The following is an 18,828-nucleotide window of genomic DNA, read 5'->3' as shown; positions in this document are numbered from 1 at the left end:
CCCTCACACAGCTCTGCTTGAAAAGGGAGAGCTGCGTGCACCTAACAGTAGTGCACACAGCATTGCCCATGTATATTATGGTGATAGGAAGAGTTGGCGAGCAGCCAAACACTGTCTAAAATTATAGCCACGCCCTCATGCATGCTGGTCATGCCCACTGGCGGCGTGGTGTGGAAACCCCCCTCTACAAATCCTGCGTTTGCCCCTGAAATAGGATACATTACTGACTATAAGTCATTAACTACTTTGCAGTTAGGCTTTACTGTTAATGATAAGTTTTTCAAACCTGCAAGACAGGTGCGCTTTAAAATCCCAGAATACACAATATATACATCTCCATGGCAATGCTTATATTTTCAAATGTTTCCGAAAACAGTTTAATGATAATATGTTTTGTAATGCTTTGCAAAGAAAATCCACAGGATATCTCAGGGCGGTGATGGAAATATTGGCAATGACAGCACTATCAGTGTTTGCTGTGAATAAAGCAAAAATCTCAAATGCAAAAACAGGAGACAGAAAATAACTTGTCTCTACCGTCATATTCTGTACATCAATGATATGAGTTACAAAGCTTCCATGGCAATGCAGACAAATTATATTTTGCAGACTCTAGTTATCTTTTATTTAGTACATTCTACAAAATGACAGCTAGAATCTGATAGGTTGCTATAGGCAACATCTCCACTTTTTGAACTCCGCAGTTTAGTAAATCTACCCCTTAATGTCTGCATGAATTCAGCAAACTGTTCTGTTTCCAAATGTAAAATGTAGTGAATGAGGAATGACAATTCTTGAAAGACTATTCAGCTTACTATACTGTGGATTATAACCAAATCCTTGTTTATGGTGCACTATAAGATATGATAGAATACAGTTTGACTTCAGAGCAGGGATCCTCTGATCTGGTGAGTCCCTCCTTGAAGGTTCCAATGGTCCAACTCTTTACTCCCCTTATCTACTCCCCATTTATATGTTGTCAATTTAAGTGCAAAATAATAAAGTAATTTGCACCCCTTGCATTGTAACATAGTTTGTCCCAGAGAATATTTATTCCTTTTTTCTCCTTACTTACCTTAATGACTCATAGTCTGGACACTTTATTTGGTACACCTTTCTAGTGTTAGGTAGGGTTCCCCTGTGTCCCTAGAAAAGCCTACATTTTTTGCAACATGGATCCAACAAGGTACTGAAAACATTTATTAGAGATTCTGGTCCATGTTGACATGATAGCATTACACAGTTGCTGCATATTCAGGATGCAAATCTCTCATTCCACTATATCCCAAAACTGCTCTATTGGACTGAGATCTGGTGACTGTGGAGGCCACTGAACTCATTGTGATGTTCGAGGAACCAGCTTGAGATGACGTGTGACATGAAGCGTAATCCTGCTGGAGATAGACATTAGAAGATGGGTGGACTGTGGCCATAAAGGGATGCACATGGTCAGTAACAATACTCAGCTATGCTGTGGCATTCAAAAGATGCTCAATTGATATTAAGGATCTTAATGTGACCCCATACCATTACACCACCACCAGCCTGCACTGTTGCACAAGGCAGGATGGATCCATGGATTCATTTTGTTTACACAAAATTCTGACCTTGCCAGGAGAAATCAAGATTCGTCAGACCAGACTGTTCTGTTCAATCTTCTGCTGTCCAGTTTTGGTGACCCTGTTCCCATTGTAGCCTCATTTTCCATTTCTTAGCTGACAGTAGTGGATCCTGGTGAGGTCTTCTGGAGCTGGAGCCCAGCCACTGCAAGGTTCGTTGTGCGAAGCTCTCCTGCATACCACTGTTGTAACGCATGGGTATTTGAGTTATTGCCTTTTTGTCAGCTTGAACCAGTCTGGCCATTCTCCTCTGACATCTCTCATTAACAAGGCGTTTTTGGCCACAGAACTGCCACTGCCAGATGTTTTTTGTTTTACGCACCAAGCTCTGTAAACTCTAGAGACTGTTAAGCATGAAAATCCCAGGAGATCTGCAGTTTATGAGATACTCAACCACCCCTTCTTGCACCAATAATTATTCCACAGTCAAAGTCACATAGATCACATTTATTCTTGGTCTCAACAACAACATACCTCCATGTCTGCATGCTTGTATGCATTTAGTTGCTGCTGCATGATTGTCTGATTAGATAGAATAGTGATGGAAAAATACCAGTAGAAAGAGAGAGATTACAGATTTTAGTTAGAGGTGGAATGAGCACAGGAGACAGAGATCTACCAATTTGTGAGGATATGGGATCAAGAGGACAGGAGGTAGAGTAGGAAGATGAGAAGAGAGTAGAAACTTCCTCTTCATTTCTGGGATCAAATGAAGAGACAGTGTCAGAGGGCGCTACAAAGGAATTTAGCTGACTGTTTGTTGAGGGAGGGTTTAGAAGAGATTTAAATGTGTTAAAAAGTCATTTGGGGTTAGAAGTCTGAGAATAGATGAGAGATTGGCAGTATGTTTGTTTTGCAGTGTCCAGAGCATTTTTATAGGAGTGATATGATGAAATCATTAGAGGTACAAGATTTATGCCAGCGAAATTCTGCTTTACGAGAAAGCTTTTGTAGAGTTTGTGTCACTTTAATGTGCTGCGGTTGGCAATGAAGTCTATGCAGAGTATGTAGAGTCGCTGGAGCTATTTGATCAAGGGCAGTTGCTAGGGTTTGGTGAAAATGAGGTACTGCCCGATCAGGGGAGGAGAATGTAGAAATTGGGGAGAGAATGTGTTAAATAGAGGTGGAAAACTGTTGAAAATCACTAGAGGAAATATTCCTGCTGCTTTGAGGAGGATTGGAAGAGTTTGACTCTGAGGAGAGTAAAGAACTGGGGTAAAATGAGAAGCTGATAAGGTGATGATCCGAGAGGGGGTAAGGAGTGTTAAGGAAATAAGAAACTGAGCATAGTCTAGAGAAAACAAGATCAAGACAGTGGCCATCCTGATGAGTAGCGGATTCAATCTACTGGGAGAGGTCAAATGAGTATGTTAGAGAGAGTAGTTTGGAAGCAGCATTAACTTGGATTACCATTAGGGATGTTGAAATCATGCATGATTATGGTGGGGATGCCAGAAGATAAGAAGTGAGAAGTGTTCAAGAAATTGTTATTGTGGTCCAGGGAGGTGACAGCAACATGCATAGAGAATGGGTTAAAAATACTAACAGTGTGAACTTTAAAAGATGTGAACGTGAGTGATGGGACATTTGGTAGAACTATGAACGTGCACTGTGGGGAGAGAAGTAGTCCAACCCCACATCCTTGTCTGCCTCCTGGTCTGGGGGTAGAGCTCCATTGCTAATTGCACCACTTTTCTTTACTGACACTGCTGTGTGGCAATGTTCTCTAGATGTGGTAGGAACTGCCGTGTTTTTGAGTCTTTGTTCTGTAGCTTAGCATCCAGCCAGGTCGCTGCAGTATTTGTTGGAAAGTGTATGAAAATAATATTGTGACATGTTAGGTGGTCAAAATTGACTGCAAATGACTTGAAATTAGTGTTATTGAGATTAATAATAATGTAGGGGGGAAAAAAAAGCAAAAAAATGTGATTTTATGGGGAAAAAATAAGGATTTTAGAAAAAAAGTCAGGATCCAAAACCAAAACACGCAAGGGCGGTTTTGCCAAAACCAAAACGAGAAGTTAATCCATATCCAATACCAAAACCAAAACCAGAACACGGGCGTCAGTGAACATCTGTAGTAACTATACACGTAGAACTATACACACTAACTATGCAGCCATCACTGGCTTGCAGCCATTCTAGATAATACAAAAATATATTTAAAAGACTATGCTACCAAATAAAAGCCATATCTCTTCTGGAAAAACAATATTACTTTTGCTCAGTTAGACTTAGAAATTAAAAAAGAAATATTCCTGGTGAATCCAAGGTAGAACAACAATTCTAAATTTACTATGGTGATTAAGTTACAAACGACCTCAACATATAGGATCCAACGTCTGTTGTTTTGCATGTCAGTTGATCTATATTCTTACTTTGTAAGAAGAAAATGTGCACAGGAAAGAGGACCAAATATAATGTGTCTCACTCTATCGCTCTCCTTCTCTGCAGTACAATTAACCATTTGGTACACCGCTCACACAAAAGCAGTAATCGCTTTGTCGTATTATTGATATTACCTCCTGTTTGCAACAGAACTTAGGAAGAAGACATATGACCTGTAAAGGAGAAAAAACAATAGCTCTACGAAGCTGGAACCCATTTCATAACTATAGATTCATCCTAGATTAGAAGTAGGTATCTGTCACAACTGTACCTTAAGGAATCAGTAAGACTCATAGCAATGCACCATACAAGCTCAAAGAAAATGATTGTTTGTATATGGCATTGGCCAAGTTATACATCTAGTGAGAATTGTTTTGTGCCGATTGCAATCATTCTTTCAGACCCTGTAACGATGTGACAGCTTAATAAAGTGTTATATGTTTCCATGGTAATTTAAAGTTAAAGATAAATCTCAACAAATCTATCATGTCATTGGAATGGGAAATGTGAAATTGTATTGGCCGTCCAGACACAATATAAACAAGAGCCACGTTCCCTCACATAAATTCATAATAATGTATTTATTTCTGCAGGTGAGGGAAAGACCCTGGATAATGAATTAGTATTCACAGGACATCTAAACAGCTTTATTAGTCGTGTTTATGCTTGATGGAATTTAAAAGACATAAAAAATAAAGTAAATAAATAAATGCAGCACAATAAAGATCAAATAAATATTATGTCTAGCAATGACCTGTAAATCTATGGATCAATTTTCAATTTTCTATTTTAGTAGTTCAGATACAGTCTGTGATTGCAGTAAATGGCACTCTATTCTAAAGTCTTTCTTAAGTTAAAAAGTACTCACCAGCCTGTCTTCGTTTTATTATATATATTGCTGGTTCTTTAGGAGAGGTTTGTTGTGCATTTAACACTTAGCACTTCTTGCATCTTGCTATATTATAAATATCCGCAGAAACCACCTAATAATACTTGGGGAAGTATAAAAACAATGCTAAGTATGGATCTGTAACTCATAGGAACCAATCAGTTTGTTTTCCTGTCTATACTGTACTTGAACAAGCAGTGAAAACATTTATTTGTATAATGAAGCTTACAGTTGTTGTCCACTTCTGGATAGCCCCTTCTTTGCTCTAGTTTACTCTACTTTCCGTGCTCATCTTGGAACCCACCTTTTTCCTACCCCTTCTTGTTTTTAGTCTAAACAATCCCCGTCTTGTTTTTAGTCTAAGCAATTGAGAAAAACATCTCTATATTTTAAATAATTAAATAAAAAACACATAGGTGTCCTTCTCCTTTACTGTTATATAGTTGATCACCACTTACTATTTACAAACTGCATCCTATACGCAACGCAAGATACCTTGGGCTTGCACCTGTGCCTAGATGGTCTACTCAGGGTACAGTGTGGTACATTGAGGTACAAGGTGCTCTTGGGAGATGTCTTCACAGAGCACCTCACCAGTGTGCCTAGGTTTGTGAAGCAGCGGAATAATCTGAAGAGATAAAATTTTATATCAAAAGTTCTACCTCCTGTCACTTTGTAATCATCCCTTTTATTAAACATAGCATTTCGTGCCATTAAAAGTATAGCACAAAACCCGATCTCCTCCAACTCAGAGCTGGTACAAAAATACAGTTATTTTGTGGTGTGGAAATGGCTGTTGCATTGGAAAGAGCACCTCTAAAAGTGTGTCCTCTTCATCCCTTTATCTTATTTTAATAATATCATTCTGCAACTTGATATTTCATATTTGTTCTGCTCTTTGAAACTAGGCGCAGCAGTATGAACATTAATAGCATCAGAAAAGTTATGAGGAAAGTAAGCAGGTTAATTTGAGCAGAAGGTATGATAGTCATCATCATCATCACCATTTATTTATATAGTGCCACTAATTCCGCAGCGCTGTACAGAGATCTCACTTACATCAGTCCCTTCCCCATTGGGGCTTACAGTCTAAATTCCCTAACACACACACACACACACACAGACACACAGACACACAGACTAGGGTCAATTTGCTAGTAGCCAATTAACTTACCAGTATGTTTTTGGAGTGTGGGAGGAAACCGGAGCACCCGGAGGAAACCCACGCAAACACAGGGAGAACATACAAACTCCTAACAGATAAGGCCATGGTCGGGAATTGAACTCATGACCCCAGTGCTGTAAGGCAGAAGTGCTAACCACTAAGCCACCGTTCTGCCCCAAAGTCTTACATTTAGTAATACATGACATAGTCTTTGGTTGATACAGTCTTTGAATCTCTATCCTGTACAATGACACAAACTGATCCCCACCACAGAGACTACACTACGCTCTTTGAGACAGAGTAGAAGGTCTGCTGAGGAGCACTACAATGATTTTTGTCATTGGGTTAATTATTAACAGTGGAATAATCCTCTGTGTAGTCTTATATAGGGCACTGAAGTTATAAAACATACAGTGATACATTACCTGGAAATTACCTTGCACCTAGCTATTAAAATTGACTCAAAACTGGCCAAACACCCAGATTCCAAAAAGACTGGCCAGGTACTTTCTAGACTAGTTTAGTAGTCTATTTATAGAAGAGAGATTGATGCATATATTGAGGCTTGTGATGTGTGAGCTAAAAGCAAATATCACTATGCTCCATTTGTTCTGCTTCAACCTCATGGAATGACATAGCCTTGTTTTTTCATCTGACAGATCTGGACATTTAGCGTTCAGGCCAATTCTCCAAATGTCATGGGGCATCATTTGTGTGGTCTAATGAAAACCACATATACATGAAAGATATACAAACCGTTCTTGTATTATTTTGCCATGCAAACTATATGCTGTTTGAGCTATCTTGCCTAACAGAACGGGAAAGAAAACATTTCACTGCTCAGCCAATCACAGATAAGAAGCCGCTCATTATGCGTTTGGTGCACCTCAGGAGTAGTCCAATTGGCCCATAGGGCTTTTTTTATTTACCATATGAATATTCCATCTTCACATTGAATTGTGTTGAACCAAGAAAGAAAAATAATTTAGGTAGGTAATTAGGAAAGCATCATTTACTTAGAATTTATGATGGACATGATAATTTATTAATTTAGGCCACAATATTAATTTATTATTTGATATCAGGGACATTATTTAATATACTACAGGGGCACTTATGTTTATTTATAAATTACTGGAGGCACTATTCTTAATTTAATATAGTATGGGGAGCACCATTCTTTAATATATTATGGGGGGACTATTCTTTTTTTAATATATGACACGGGCACTATTCTTTATTAATTTAAACTACTAGGGGCCCTATTTTTTATTGAATATACTACTGGGGTCACTATTATTTATTTAATATATGATAAGGGCACTATCCTTTATTTATTATTCAATGGGGGCACTATTATCTATCTAATATTCAGTGGGGGCACCATTCTTTATTTAATATGCTATGGGCACACTACTAGTTTTTCAATTTAGGAGGGGACACTATTCTCTATCTAATATACTATGGGGGAGCCATTCTATATTTAATATACTGTGGGCACACTAATAGTTCTTTTATTTGGGAAGGGGCACTGTTAATTATTTTTTTAGGACACCATCAACACTTGTTTATCCATGCATTAATATGGGTGCAGAGGGCACACATAAATGCTCTGCTTTTTCATTTATAAACAGCATTACACAATATGTACTGAAGAAATGTGGCAAAGGATACAAAATTTTATTTGCTGTCAAATAACTGCTTTGAAATTTAAGAGATTTAATCTGGATGTAATTTTTCTGATCTCATCTATGTAAATGAGCTGCAGATTTCTCACGAATTAGCTAAGAAAACAATACAAGCTCAGACATTAAACAAAAAAGTATTATCTGCAGCCAATAATACAGCAATACTTTTGCCAATATTGCATAACGGAAACAGAATATTATTGCGAAATGAACACATGGTAGTTTAAACACATAAACCAATGAAGGAAAAAATAAAAATAATTTTCTGCCTTTTTGTAACTTTTTACTTTTGAATGACCACTGTATTAGTTTCACTGGAGCTTCGCATCACTCCACTGTGCTTTAGATGCTTGGATTGGCTACTTGTTGACCGAGCCACTCCCACTTCAAATGTGCGTTCACGTGGATATAAAGGAAACAGAAACACTGATCTGCTGTTAACATTCTGATTCTCTGATTGGCTACTGGTTGTTCTAGCCCCCCCCCCCCCCCACCCCCACTCTTCTTCATAGCTGTGTGGTTCAAGTTGTATATAATCGATGCATTAGTGAATAGCACCAAGAAAATAAGTGATAAAGTTATTATGAATTTTCGCATATACAAACATGACACGCTATCTTTGTAGATCATTTGTTAGGGGAAGCTCATGGTTAGTTCTCTGTCTATAAGACGACTATTTCCATTTTGTTTAGGTAGATATTATTTAGAAATTTGACAACTGTGGCTTTGAAAGGAAGTAACAAGTTTATTCAACAAATACAATTATGAAAATACATAGTGCTGAATACGAGTTGTGCTCTGTGTGCGGACTACTTGGTAAATATTTTGGCATAGGGGTGCCTTGAAAAAATTATGGAGGCCCTAAGGGTGTCTTGAACTGAAAAAGTTTGGAATCCACTGACCTAACCTATATCTATGTGCATAACACTTTCACAGGCGAGGGATCCAGCGAAGGAGAGGCTTCAGTTGGATCATTGTATAAAACAAGTTTGGCGTTACTTTGCTTTTTGCAGCTTAACAAATTAACAAGTGCTGTTGTTCCCATATAAGTCTATGAGGACAGCACTAAGCCCCAGTAAGGTTTAGCACCAGTTTCTCCAGTGTTAAACCTTTGTTATAAAGCAAAAAGCGACAAAAGGAGCCATTTGTCTCTGTTTACACAGGCATTTTGAATTCTCTCCCTCGCACAGTAAGACTCTCCTCTGGTCTACAAACTTTCAAGCGTTCTCTGAAAACCTACCTCTTCAGACAAGCTTATAATATTCCTCAGCCACACTCTTAACCTCGCTACCTTTAGCCTGTTACACAATTTCACACAAGACAACTACCCCCTGACCAACATTGTTGTGTGACAGGATCATTTAGCTTATGAGTCACTTTTACCTTTGCAGTCTGGCTGGGCCAAGATGCAAAATGTAGACTTAACCTCATGTGTCAATCTCCCATTGTCCCATAGATTGTAAGCTTGCGAGCAGGGCCTTCTCACCTCTTTGTCTGTTTTACCCAGTTTGTTTATTAGTTTCTTATGTTTGTCCCCAATTGTAAAGTGCAACGGAATATGTTGGCGCTATATAAATAAATGATGATGATGATGATGATACCATGCTTGTTAAATAGAGCCCTGTATCTTTATACTTTTATCTGTGGTGTGATACCACCTCTCACGTTCAGTGCGGATATCTATAGTGACCTGTCCATCCTCACCCTGGACATGCAGCAACTGTCCTGTCAGGACTTGACTCTTCACATGTCTTGCCCACTTGTATGGGTCCCACAGCTTCTCTCTCCTGGCCCGCTCACTCCCAAGGAGACGTCGCATCTTCGCTGCTCAGCAACATTCCCTGCCGGCTCTGCGTATGCACTGAACATCCAGACCAGTCTTATGGATTCTCATGAGGTCATCCAGCTGCATCTGCCAAAGACTTTTAAAAGGGCCCCTCTCCATCATGTCTGCAGGTGAAGCAAATTGTATATATAATATTTTAAGTGCCACCTAAATATATGTTTTCAGTTTGGTCATCTCTGTTATTTTCTCTTCCTCACTAACAATGAGAAGAGTAAGGCTAGTGACATACAGGAGCTTTGAAGGAGTGTGCATCAAACCAAGCAACTATGATTATCTGGCACACAGGTGTGTGTCAGTCAGTATAGTATATTCATATTACTATGTGAAGGCCAATATGGTTAATATGCAGGAGCTCAAATTACCTGTCTGTCACTAGCCCAAGGGAGATTTTAATTCTATAGTCATTAGGAACAATATGGTAATAAACCTATCCAAAGGATGAACGGACATTGGCGCAATGTTTTAGAATGTTTCTATGGTTCTCCACATGCTAACTAGAACAATCTATCCTGAACCGATGAGTCTAAACAAGACTGAAACAGTCTGTCTGTAGGTGGATGTTCTGTATCACTATAAATTCATGGAACAAAAATAAACAATAGGCATAACATTAATTCCAAGTGCTACCATGTAAGTGTTATCATCTAGAAGTCTTTACTCTGCTTATTTACAGTATTTATTATTTTTTCAAAATCAGTCATCATTCTTTTGGTGCACTTCGTCATTCCTCCAGAACGTCATTTAAAACTTACTCATTAAACATGTACAACTGACATGGACATCAAAGCAAAATAATCTATCCCTTGATTACATAGTATAATCTACACTGTTCCTCACATAGTTATCATAACAGACATGTTTTGTCTATCAACAGGAAACATAACGGCTTTCATGGTAACCCAAACATTATCAGTAGTGTTTAGCTGAACCTTGAGATGATAAGTAATTATTTTGTATCAATTATAAGTGAAAAGTTCCACGACTAACACAATAGTTTGGCACGTAGTCTAAAATAGATAATGTATAAGGATAGTCTTGGCAATAGGAAGGGTTTGTCTTTGATGTGTAATAAAACAGGGGTTAGAACTAGGTTATTATCTTTCCTCCCATGTAACATGAATATAAATAATAATAAAAGATTACAGCCTATGTCTTCTCTGCCAAAGTAATGACTGTCATGAGCCCCACCCCATGATAAGTTACCATCAGAAGTATGACCTTTGAGACATAACAATGGAAATAATAACCAAAAAGAAACAGTGCCCTACAATCCAAATCTGATGTACAAATATATACACAGATACAAATTACATAAACACACAGGATTATAAAACCAATGGTACTGATTCAAAATTAATCAATAAGAATTAACTGATGAATAGTTACAATAATGTATTATATCGATAAACTTGAAGATGGAACTTATATAATATACATATGGGATAACATGAGGAACACCTTTGAACATGTATTCCACACAATTAAAGACAAACACTTTAGTGCAATATATATTGTGACAACAAAGGGTATTTTCCACAACTCTCCTATGTAGGCATGGATGAAAACCCAAAACCTTAACCCTGTCTGCAGGAACAGACTGCAGACAGGGTTAAGCTCCCTCTGGGTTTCTCTTGTAGCACACAAACACACAGGTGCACCACATGGGTGTAATTGGTTTGTTGTTTTCTGTGATTGGTTTGTAGTGTTTGGGTGGAGGATAAAACTGTTTGATCTTATGGGCAGGACGACCGCCGTTGGCTATTGGCCGGTAACTTATGACGTGTGTATAGCTAAAGCGAGGGCCGTCTGGTGTCATCCCGACAAAGTCTGTTCAGCTATTTTGTGACATAAACAATAAACAACAGCTTTTCCAGCAAGAAGTTATTTATGTCTGATATCAGCTGGGTGTCAATATCACTATATATATATTTTTATATATATATATATATATATATATATATATATATATATATATTTATTTAACAAACTTAACATGAAAATGAAACTATTTTAATATATGAAGGTTCTTATATTGCGCTCCAGGCTCAAAATGTTTCTGACAAGCACAATGGAAAGAATTGTAATCATTCTAGTAAAACTTGTGCTCATTTAAATAATCATACAATACAGGCTAATGAAATATGAATATTGAAACCTTCATAAATATACAATTAAAGACTTCGATAGCTTAGCAGGGTTGACATTATTAAAATAGTTGCCGTAATGGGAGACTGTTTCCCCTATACACTAGACCAGGCCTGTCCAACCTGCGGCCCTCCAGATGTTGTGAAACTACAAGTCCCAGAATGCCCTTCCAGCTATCAACAGGTTGTCTACTAGCAAAGCATGCTGGGGCTTGAAGTTTCACAACACCTGGAGGGCTGCAGGTTGGACAGGCCTGCCCTAGACTTTAAAACAAGCTAGAAACACACTATTTTTATTCTTCTTGAATGAACAACATTATTTCTGTAATCACATCCAAATACAATTCAGGCACACATGTTACAATCTGGTGGTTTTAGTCAGATCAATCATTTAAAAACATTTCTTCTCATACAATTTTGATCTCACAGTATGCTAACATAGCTAGAGTACCCCCTCCCCTCCTGTCTCCATACCTGTTCTTCCGCTCCGTCTTTACTGCATATGACTGGCCGGAGTTTCTGAAGTTTTTGTTCTTTTTGTTCATTGTTCTGTATGGTTTCACCCTGTATAGTCTACTGTTAGTACTGTGATACCTTGTGGCGCCTAACAAATAAATGATAATAATAATATCAGTAGACTTTAATCCTACAATTACATTACACACTTTGTAAATCATCTTCAATCTGATTAATTTTGAATGACAAAAGGGTCTGCACATAAGGATACAACCGCAGGCAGCTGTCTCAGGCAACAAGTTTGGGGAAAAGATGGGGAGCAACAAATTAAGCGAATTAAAATGCAATTTTATAGATGCAAAATTCTAATTGTTGGGGTCCTTCTGAGTGACCAAGCATAAAATATTCTAATGATTTGCAACAGAACAGTCCAAATTATTTGTCTTTCTGTGGCATTTGTAAGCCCAGATCAAGCCTTCAGCAAAAGTCCATCCAGTCCCATGTTTTTATATTTGGGTTGTTACTGCATTGGGTACTTTTTAAGTAGTGTGAGAAAGTACAGCATTCACAGGAATCGGACACAGGTATGCTAAACCATTTAACTGTTTATTAGCAGTTGTCAGGATGGTAAACAGTTCCAGCAATGGTACAGCAGTCATCCAGAAACAGTAACACAAAAATTCCCACCACCCACATCTGGCTAGACATAACTTCCCTGTCTGCAAGCCGGCCACTTACTGGCATCGGTGGTCACACGCACACATACAGACAGTGCCTTTATCCTCCACCCAAGCACTACAACAAATCACAGCAAAGCAACCTGATTACACCCATGTGGAACACGTGTGTGTGTGTGTGTGTGTGTGTGTATAAAGAGAACCTAGGGAAAACGTAACCCTGTCTGCAGCCTGCTGCTGCAGACTAACTGTGTTCTTACCTGTTCTCTTATAGGGGAACTGTGGCGAATATCCCTCTTAGCTATTTATTAATTTTGTTGAGTGCACTAAACCAATGTATCACATTTATATATAACAATAAAATAACACTAACATAAAAATGCCATGACATTGTTTTTGTAGTTCTACTTTGTTTCTACAACATCCTTGCATAGCAGTTAAGCCTCATCTATTAGTATCTCCTGCTCCATTCACTCAAGTAAACCGATCCAGTATACCTCACATATAGACTGCATCATTGTCGATACTTGTCCATAAAACAGGACAAACCATTGAACCTGAGGGTAGAAGGCCACAGACAATTTCTATGAAAGTAATGCATAATTGTATTGAGTGCCCCCCTAAGAAAAGTCGAATATCAGATTCCTAAAATACCTCATGTTGCCTATTATAGCTTTAACGTACAGTGGATGAGTATATGTTTACACTGTAAGAAAGACACAAGCAGCACTGTGGCACAGTGGTTAGCGTTGCTGCCACGCAGCACTATGGTTACTGGTTCGATTCTGAGCAGGGCCCTATCTGTGTGGAGTTAGCATGTTCTCTCCGTGTTTGTGTGTGTTTCCTTTGGGTGCTCTGGTTCCTTCCCACAGTCCAAAAAATATATACCGATAGGTGTGGTAGAGAATTTTATACTGTGAGCTCCAAAGGGGCTTAAATTGATGTGACTCATTACAACCTCTCCGTACAGTGCTGCATAATATTATTGGCACTATATAAATAAATGATTATAAATACATTTCCCTGGGCTATATATATTCATGGTAAGATATGATAAAGCTTTAAACTCTGCAGAAAACAATAATTTGTGGCTGTTTTAAAATCTCCATCACACTGACTGTGCCCGTCGCCTTTTCTGCATTTGAATCATTGTATAAAAGATAAATAAATACACGTCAGTGTCTTTTTGTGACAAAGACAGGAAAATGAATACTCCCCTGAGATGGTATGGGCTGAAATGGATATTGTGACTTGTACCTGATAAAACAAGAGATAACGAGAGAGGGGAAATGACTAATCAATGCTAGAATAGGTGTGGATTCAGGGAGAAAGTAGGAAAGCACTAGCATGTATCTTGCCAACATTGTCCTCTGGCAAAAAATGCCAGGGAAGAGTCTGGTTAAAGGTTATACTATAGCAAATCAAGACTATCTATCTATCTATCTATCTATCTATCTATCTATCTATCTATATTACACAATCTGAAATGCAGATGCAGATATACACTTTAAACACTAAGGTCCTGAGTCATTAAGGCAAGCAAAGGAGTAAATGTTCTCTGGGACAAACCATGTTACAATGTAAGGGGTGCAAATCAGTTTATTATTTTGTACATAAGTTAAATACTGGCTGTTTTTTCATCTAGCACACAAATACTTGCTAGCTTTATTATTACATTGAAATATAAAGTTGATCTAGGACATGCCCTACCCAAACTATAAATCTGCCTCACATTTTAAATTTACCTCCCCCTCCAATACAACATTGGTTTTGCCCAGGTGCAAATGTTACTCCTTTTTTATGCTTTACTCTCCTTAATGACTCAGGCCCTAAGAATACCTTTATGCATAATTAGAGACAGATATATGTTTAACTGCATTAATAAAAACTCTATAATAGGGCAGCACAGTGGCTCAGTGGTTAGCACTTCTGCCTTACAGTACTGGGGTCATGAGTTCAATTCCCAATCAAGGCCTTATCTGTGAGGAGTTTGTAGGTTCTCCCCGTGTTTGCATGGGTTTCCTCCGGGTGCTCCGGTTTCCTCCCACACTCCCAAAACATACTGGTAGGTTAATTGGCTGCTATCAAAATGACCCTAGACTGTCTGTCTGTGTGTGTTGGGGAATTTAGACTGTAAGCTCCAATGGGGCAGGGACTGATGTGAGTTCTCTGTACAGCGCCGCGGAATTAGTGGCGCTATATAAATAAATAGTGATGATGATGATAATAGGACTTCTAGAATAAATATGAGGTTCTTAGTGCACATTTTGATCAAACTATGTCCATCTATCACGTCAAGGTGACCTCTTCCAGATAGATACCTACACTGACAATCAGAGGCAGGCTGGGCTGGGGGGCAGGAGGACATCGGCCTCCTGGGCCGGTCCCACACTAGTCAACTTTGGGCTGGGTCACTGGGCCACCTGAATATTTTCCCTATAAAATGTTCCCAATAGATTGCTGAGTCTAGTCTTGTCCCCCAGACTAAAATTTGCCAGCCCTCCCCGCTAACAATTATAATTTTATAAAATGGGACCCAGTTTACCTAATTTAGTCCCTCTAAACATTACATTATATTACTGCAAAGTATAACGTATATGTGCCTCTAATTATGTATAAATACGTCTAAGTGCTTATAGTGTGAATCTGCACCTGCATTTTGGATAGTGTGTTATATTTCCAGTCACAGCAGTGTTCACCTTTAATATAGTTGGAAATTAGGGTGTGCGGAACAACCCTCCCTTGGCTTGGAAAAATATACATATATTTCTTCTCTGGTTTTGCCTTATATAGTCTTTACAGCTGTCTATGAAGCCTATATAAGGCTCTTTGGTGGTGGCTCACATAAGTCCCTATACTTGGAAGGTGAGTGCATCTGATTTAATCTGCATTTTAATGGTGTCTAAGCATATAGGTCGCATATAGGTCAGTGTAGGTCCTGCGTACAATCAGGTGCCCTTGATGCTGGGATGCAGGCTTAAATGTTTTGATCAAAATAGGAACAAATATCTCATGTTTTCATTTTGCTAGATACACACAGATATGCAGTGTTAAGGATAAGTGCTGACAACAACTGTCTTTATATATACATATATTTATAGGCCATACATATATATAGAAGCCTTTAGCCCAGATAAAAAAGCATAACAGTTGATCATGTTAGGACTGACCAGAATGGGAAGACTTTGGCGTGAGTTGGTCAGCTTAACATATATTGCAATACATGGAGCTAACATTCCCTGTTTTTTATATAGACAAGTAGTTAGTACAGCATTAATTATGTGTTTGGAGAGTGTAGAGTATCCCTGTTTTACTTATATATATATATATATATATATATATATATATATATATATTTTTTTTTTTAATGCTTAACTATATAAGCTTGAAACACCCTAACTGATATGATATCCCTCTCTCTCAGTGACCTCATCTGGAGCTACTGGTAGTGACAAGATAGGTGCGGCTATCAGGCATATAGATTGTGACTCATAATACCTGATGGTACTTTACCTCTAGTAACTTCATTTGTATCACAGAGATGGTAGTATTAGCAGACAAGGTATAAAGAATAAAGCAGCTCCCTATTGGTTTTGCCGTAACAAAGCTTCATCAGGGGTAAAATAAATAAAACTCTACTCTTATATAGTAAACAGATGCCAATCCGGGCTCATAAATGTTCACACCTCTTGTAACTAAAATGTGTGTACAGGGCCGGATTAACCCTAGGGCTAACTGGGCTACAGCCCAGGGGCCTATGGCATCCAGGGGGCCCTTGAAAGTGGTCAGCAGCAGTATTAATCGGTCGGGGGCGCCCCCAGCCCAATCAGTGCTGCTGAGCACTTTCACTGCGGTCCTTCCCCGGCGAGCTGTAGTCTCCTTACTGAGGAGATCTCGTGAGTCTCACTCTCATGAGATCTCCTCAGTAAAGAGCATACAGCGCGCCGGGGAAGGTCTGCAATGCCAGGAGAAGGAGGTAAGTGCCTAGGGGGCGGCTCGGCTCACCGAGGGGGGGGGGGGGGTGGCGGCTAGGATCACAGGGGGGGGCCCTCACGTGGGAATGGAGGCCCCCTTAGCACAGGGGCCTCCATTCCCTTAATCTGGCCCTGTGTGTTTATAGTATAAAGCTGGGTACACACTACAGGTTTTTCACCTGATTATCGGGCCAATCACACTATAAACGACTTTTATGCCCAATATTGTATTAGTGTGTACGCTCACACAATAATGACTTATCGAACCAAAACACATCGTATCGTTTCATTTGATTTTATAAAAGACTAGGGGCTAGATTTACTAAGCTGCGGGTTTGAAAAAGTGGGGATGTTGCCTATAGCAACCAATCAGATTCTAGCTTTCATTTATTTAGTACCTTCTACAAAATGACAGCTAGAATCTGATTGGTTGCTATAGGCAACATCCCCACTTTTTCAAACCCGCAGCTTAGTAAATCTAGCCCTAAAAGTCTTTGTAAACAATGGAACGATGTTGTTCCAGTTCTGCAGTGTGTACACACTCATAACCGGCAGTGTAGGCAGAGCTCCATACAGTTTACCGAGTCCCAATCTTTTCAGCCGATGGTTATGACAGATGAAGAGCACAGATCTGAAGGTGAATCGTGTAAAATAGTGTAAGTGTGTTTTCATTAATGGCATGCTGATCGGGGCTTTCACTTGTTGGTAAAAACGTTAAAGTTATCGCATCAGGAGAAACTTTGTGTAGTGTGTCTCTAGCTTAAGACTTGCAGTGAACTAATAGACACAGGACCTGATTCACCAAGATAACCTACGTTTAGTATTAAACGCATGTATTTAGGCTTTGCGCACTCCCGAACTCATAAAGGCACGGATCTCTAGATACGTGCGCTGTTGAACTCGGAGGCAGGTCTGCTGTGCTCTACTACACAAGATGATGCAGGTTACATTCAATACCTATATGTATCATAAATTCACAAAAGAATGCACAAGAATTTTTTTTTTAATTAATGTCACCTGTTAATAATATAGGCATTAATGATGTAAACATTTATTACGGTGTTGTTCATTTCTACTGAACATAAAATACATTTTTACAGTTGCACATTATTCCAAACACATGTTACAGCATGCATACGAAACTGTCACCACTACTGATCAGGACTTAGACGAGCTGTTTTGCTGGAGCAAGAAATACGGCAGGCAGAAAAACAAGTATCTTTGAGACACTCAGAGCTGGATTCGGACGTGGCTGCGTGCGCTCGAGTTTGGCACATACTTACTGTACATTGAGTTCAGCAAAATGCCCCTCCCCTGCCGCATTCACTCCCCAAAATCGTAGGCAGTAGCAAGTGTCCTTTGCATTTGCGGACGCTCAAGGATGAGATGTGCATCAGACAGAATCCCGAGATAAAAGGCATCACAATATAAGAGTAGAAAAGGTACTTACTTTGCAAACTAGAATAATGATTCATTGAGAACCTTGATATTTACATAAAACCGAAAGGATCAACTTAATATTTACCAGCAGAATTAGCAGTTATTATAAAGATTCTGGACATTGAACTGTTTCACTAGGAGGATATTATACATACAATCTGTTGATTATAGTGCTAGAATTATAACAATGTAGATGTTTGCAGTAATCATTATGCTAAATCTATCTCAAATATACCATATGGTCAATAACACATTTTTCATGGCATGGGAGAGTACACATGCTACTACTTTTAGGTTACTAATTGCTTTTTTTATGAGATGAGTAGTTTGTAAAGTTCACGGAGGCACAAAAACTAAACCAATTTTGGAATTAGAAAACAGACGATGCATCTAATGATCCATCAATTTCCTTTTTATTCCAAGGCTGGGATGCATAATTGTTTTCAAAAAGCGGAACAATAGCAGATTTTTTTTTCATTTACTTACTTAAAAAGTTTGGCGCACAGTTCAAAAAAACTGATTGTCATACCTTTCTCAGGTGC

Source organism: Mixophyes fleayi, chromosome 1, assembly GCF_038048845.1.
Source record: "Mixophyes fleayi isolate aMixFle1 chromosome 1, aMixFle1.hap1, whole genome shotgun sequence".
Lineage (NCBI taxonomy): Eukaryota > Metazoa > Chordata > Amphibia > Anura > Limnodynastidae > Mixophyes > Mixophyes fleayi.
Note: the sequence above shows the minus strand (reverse complement) of the source record.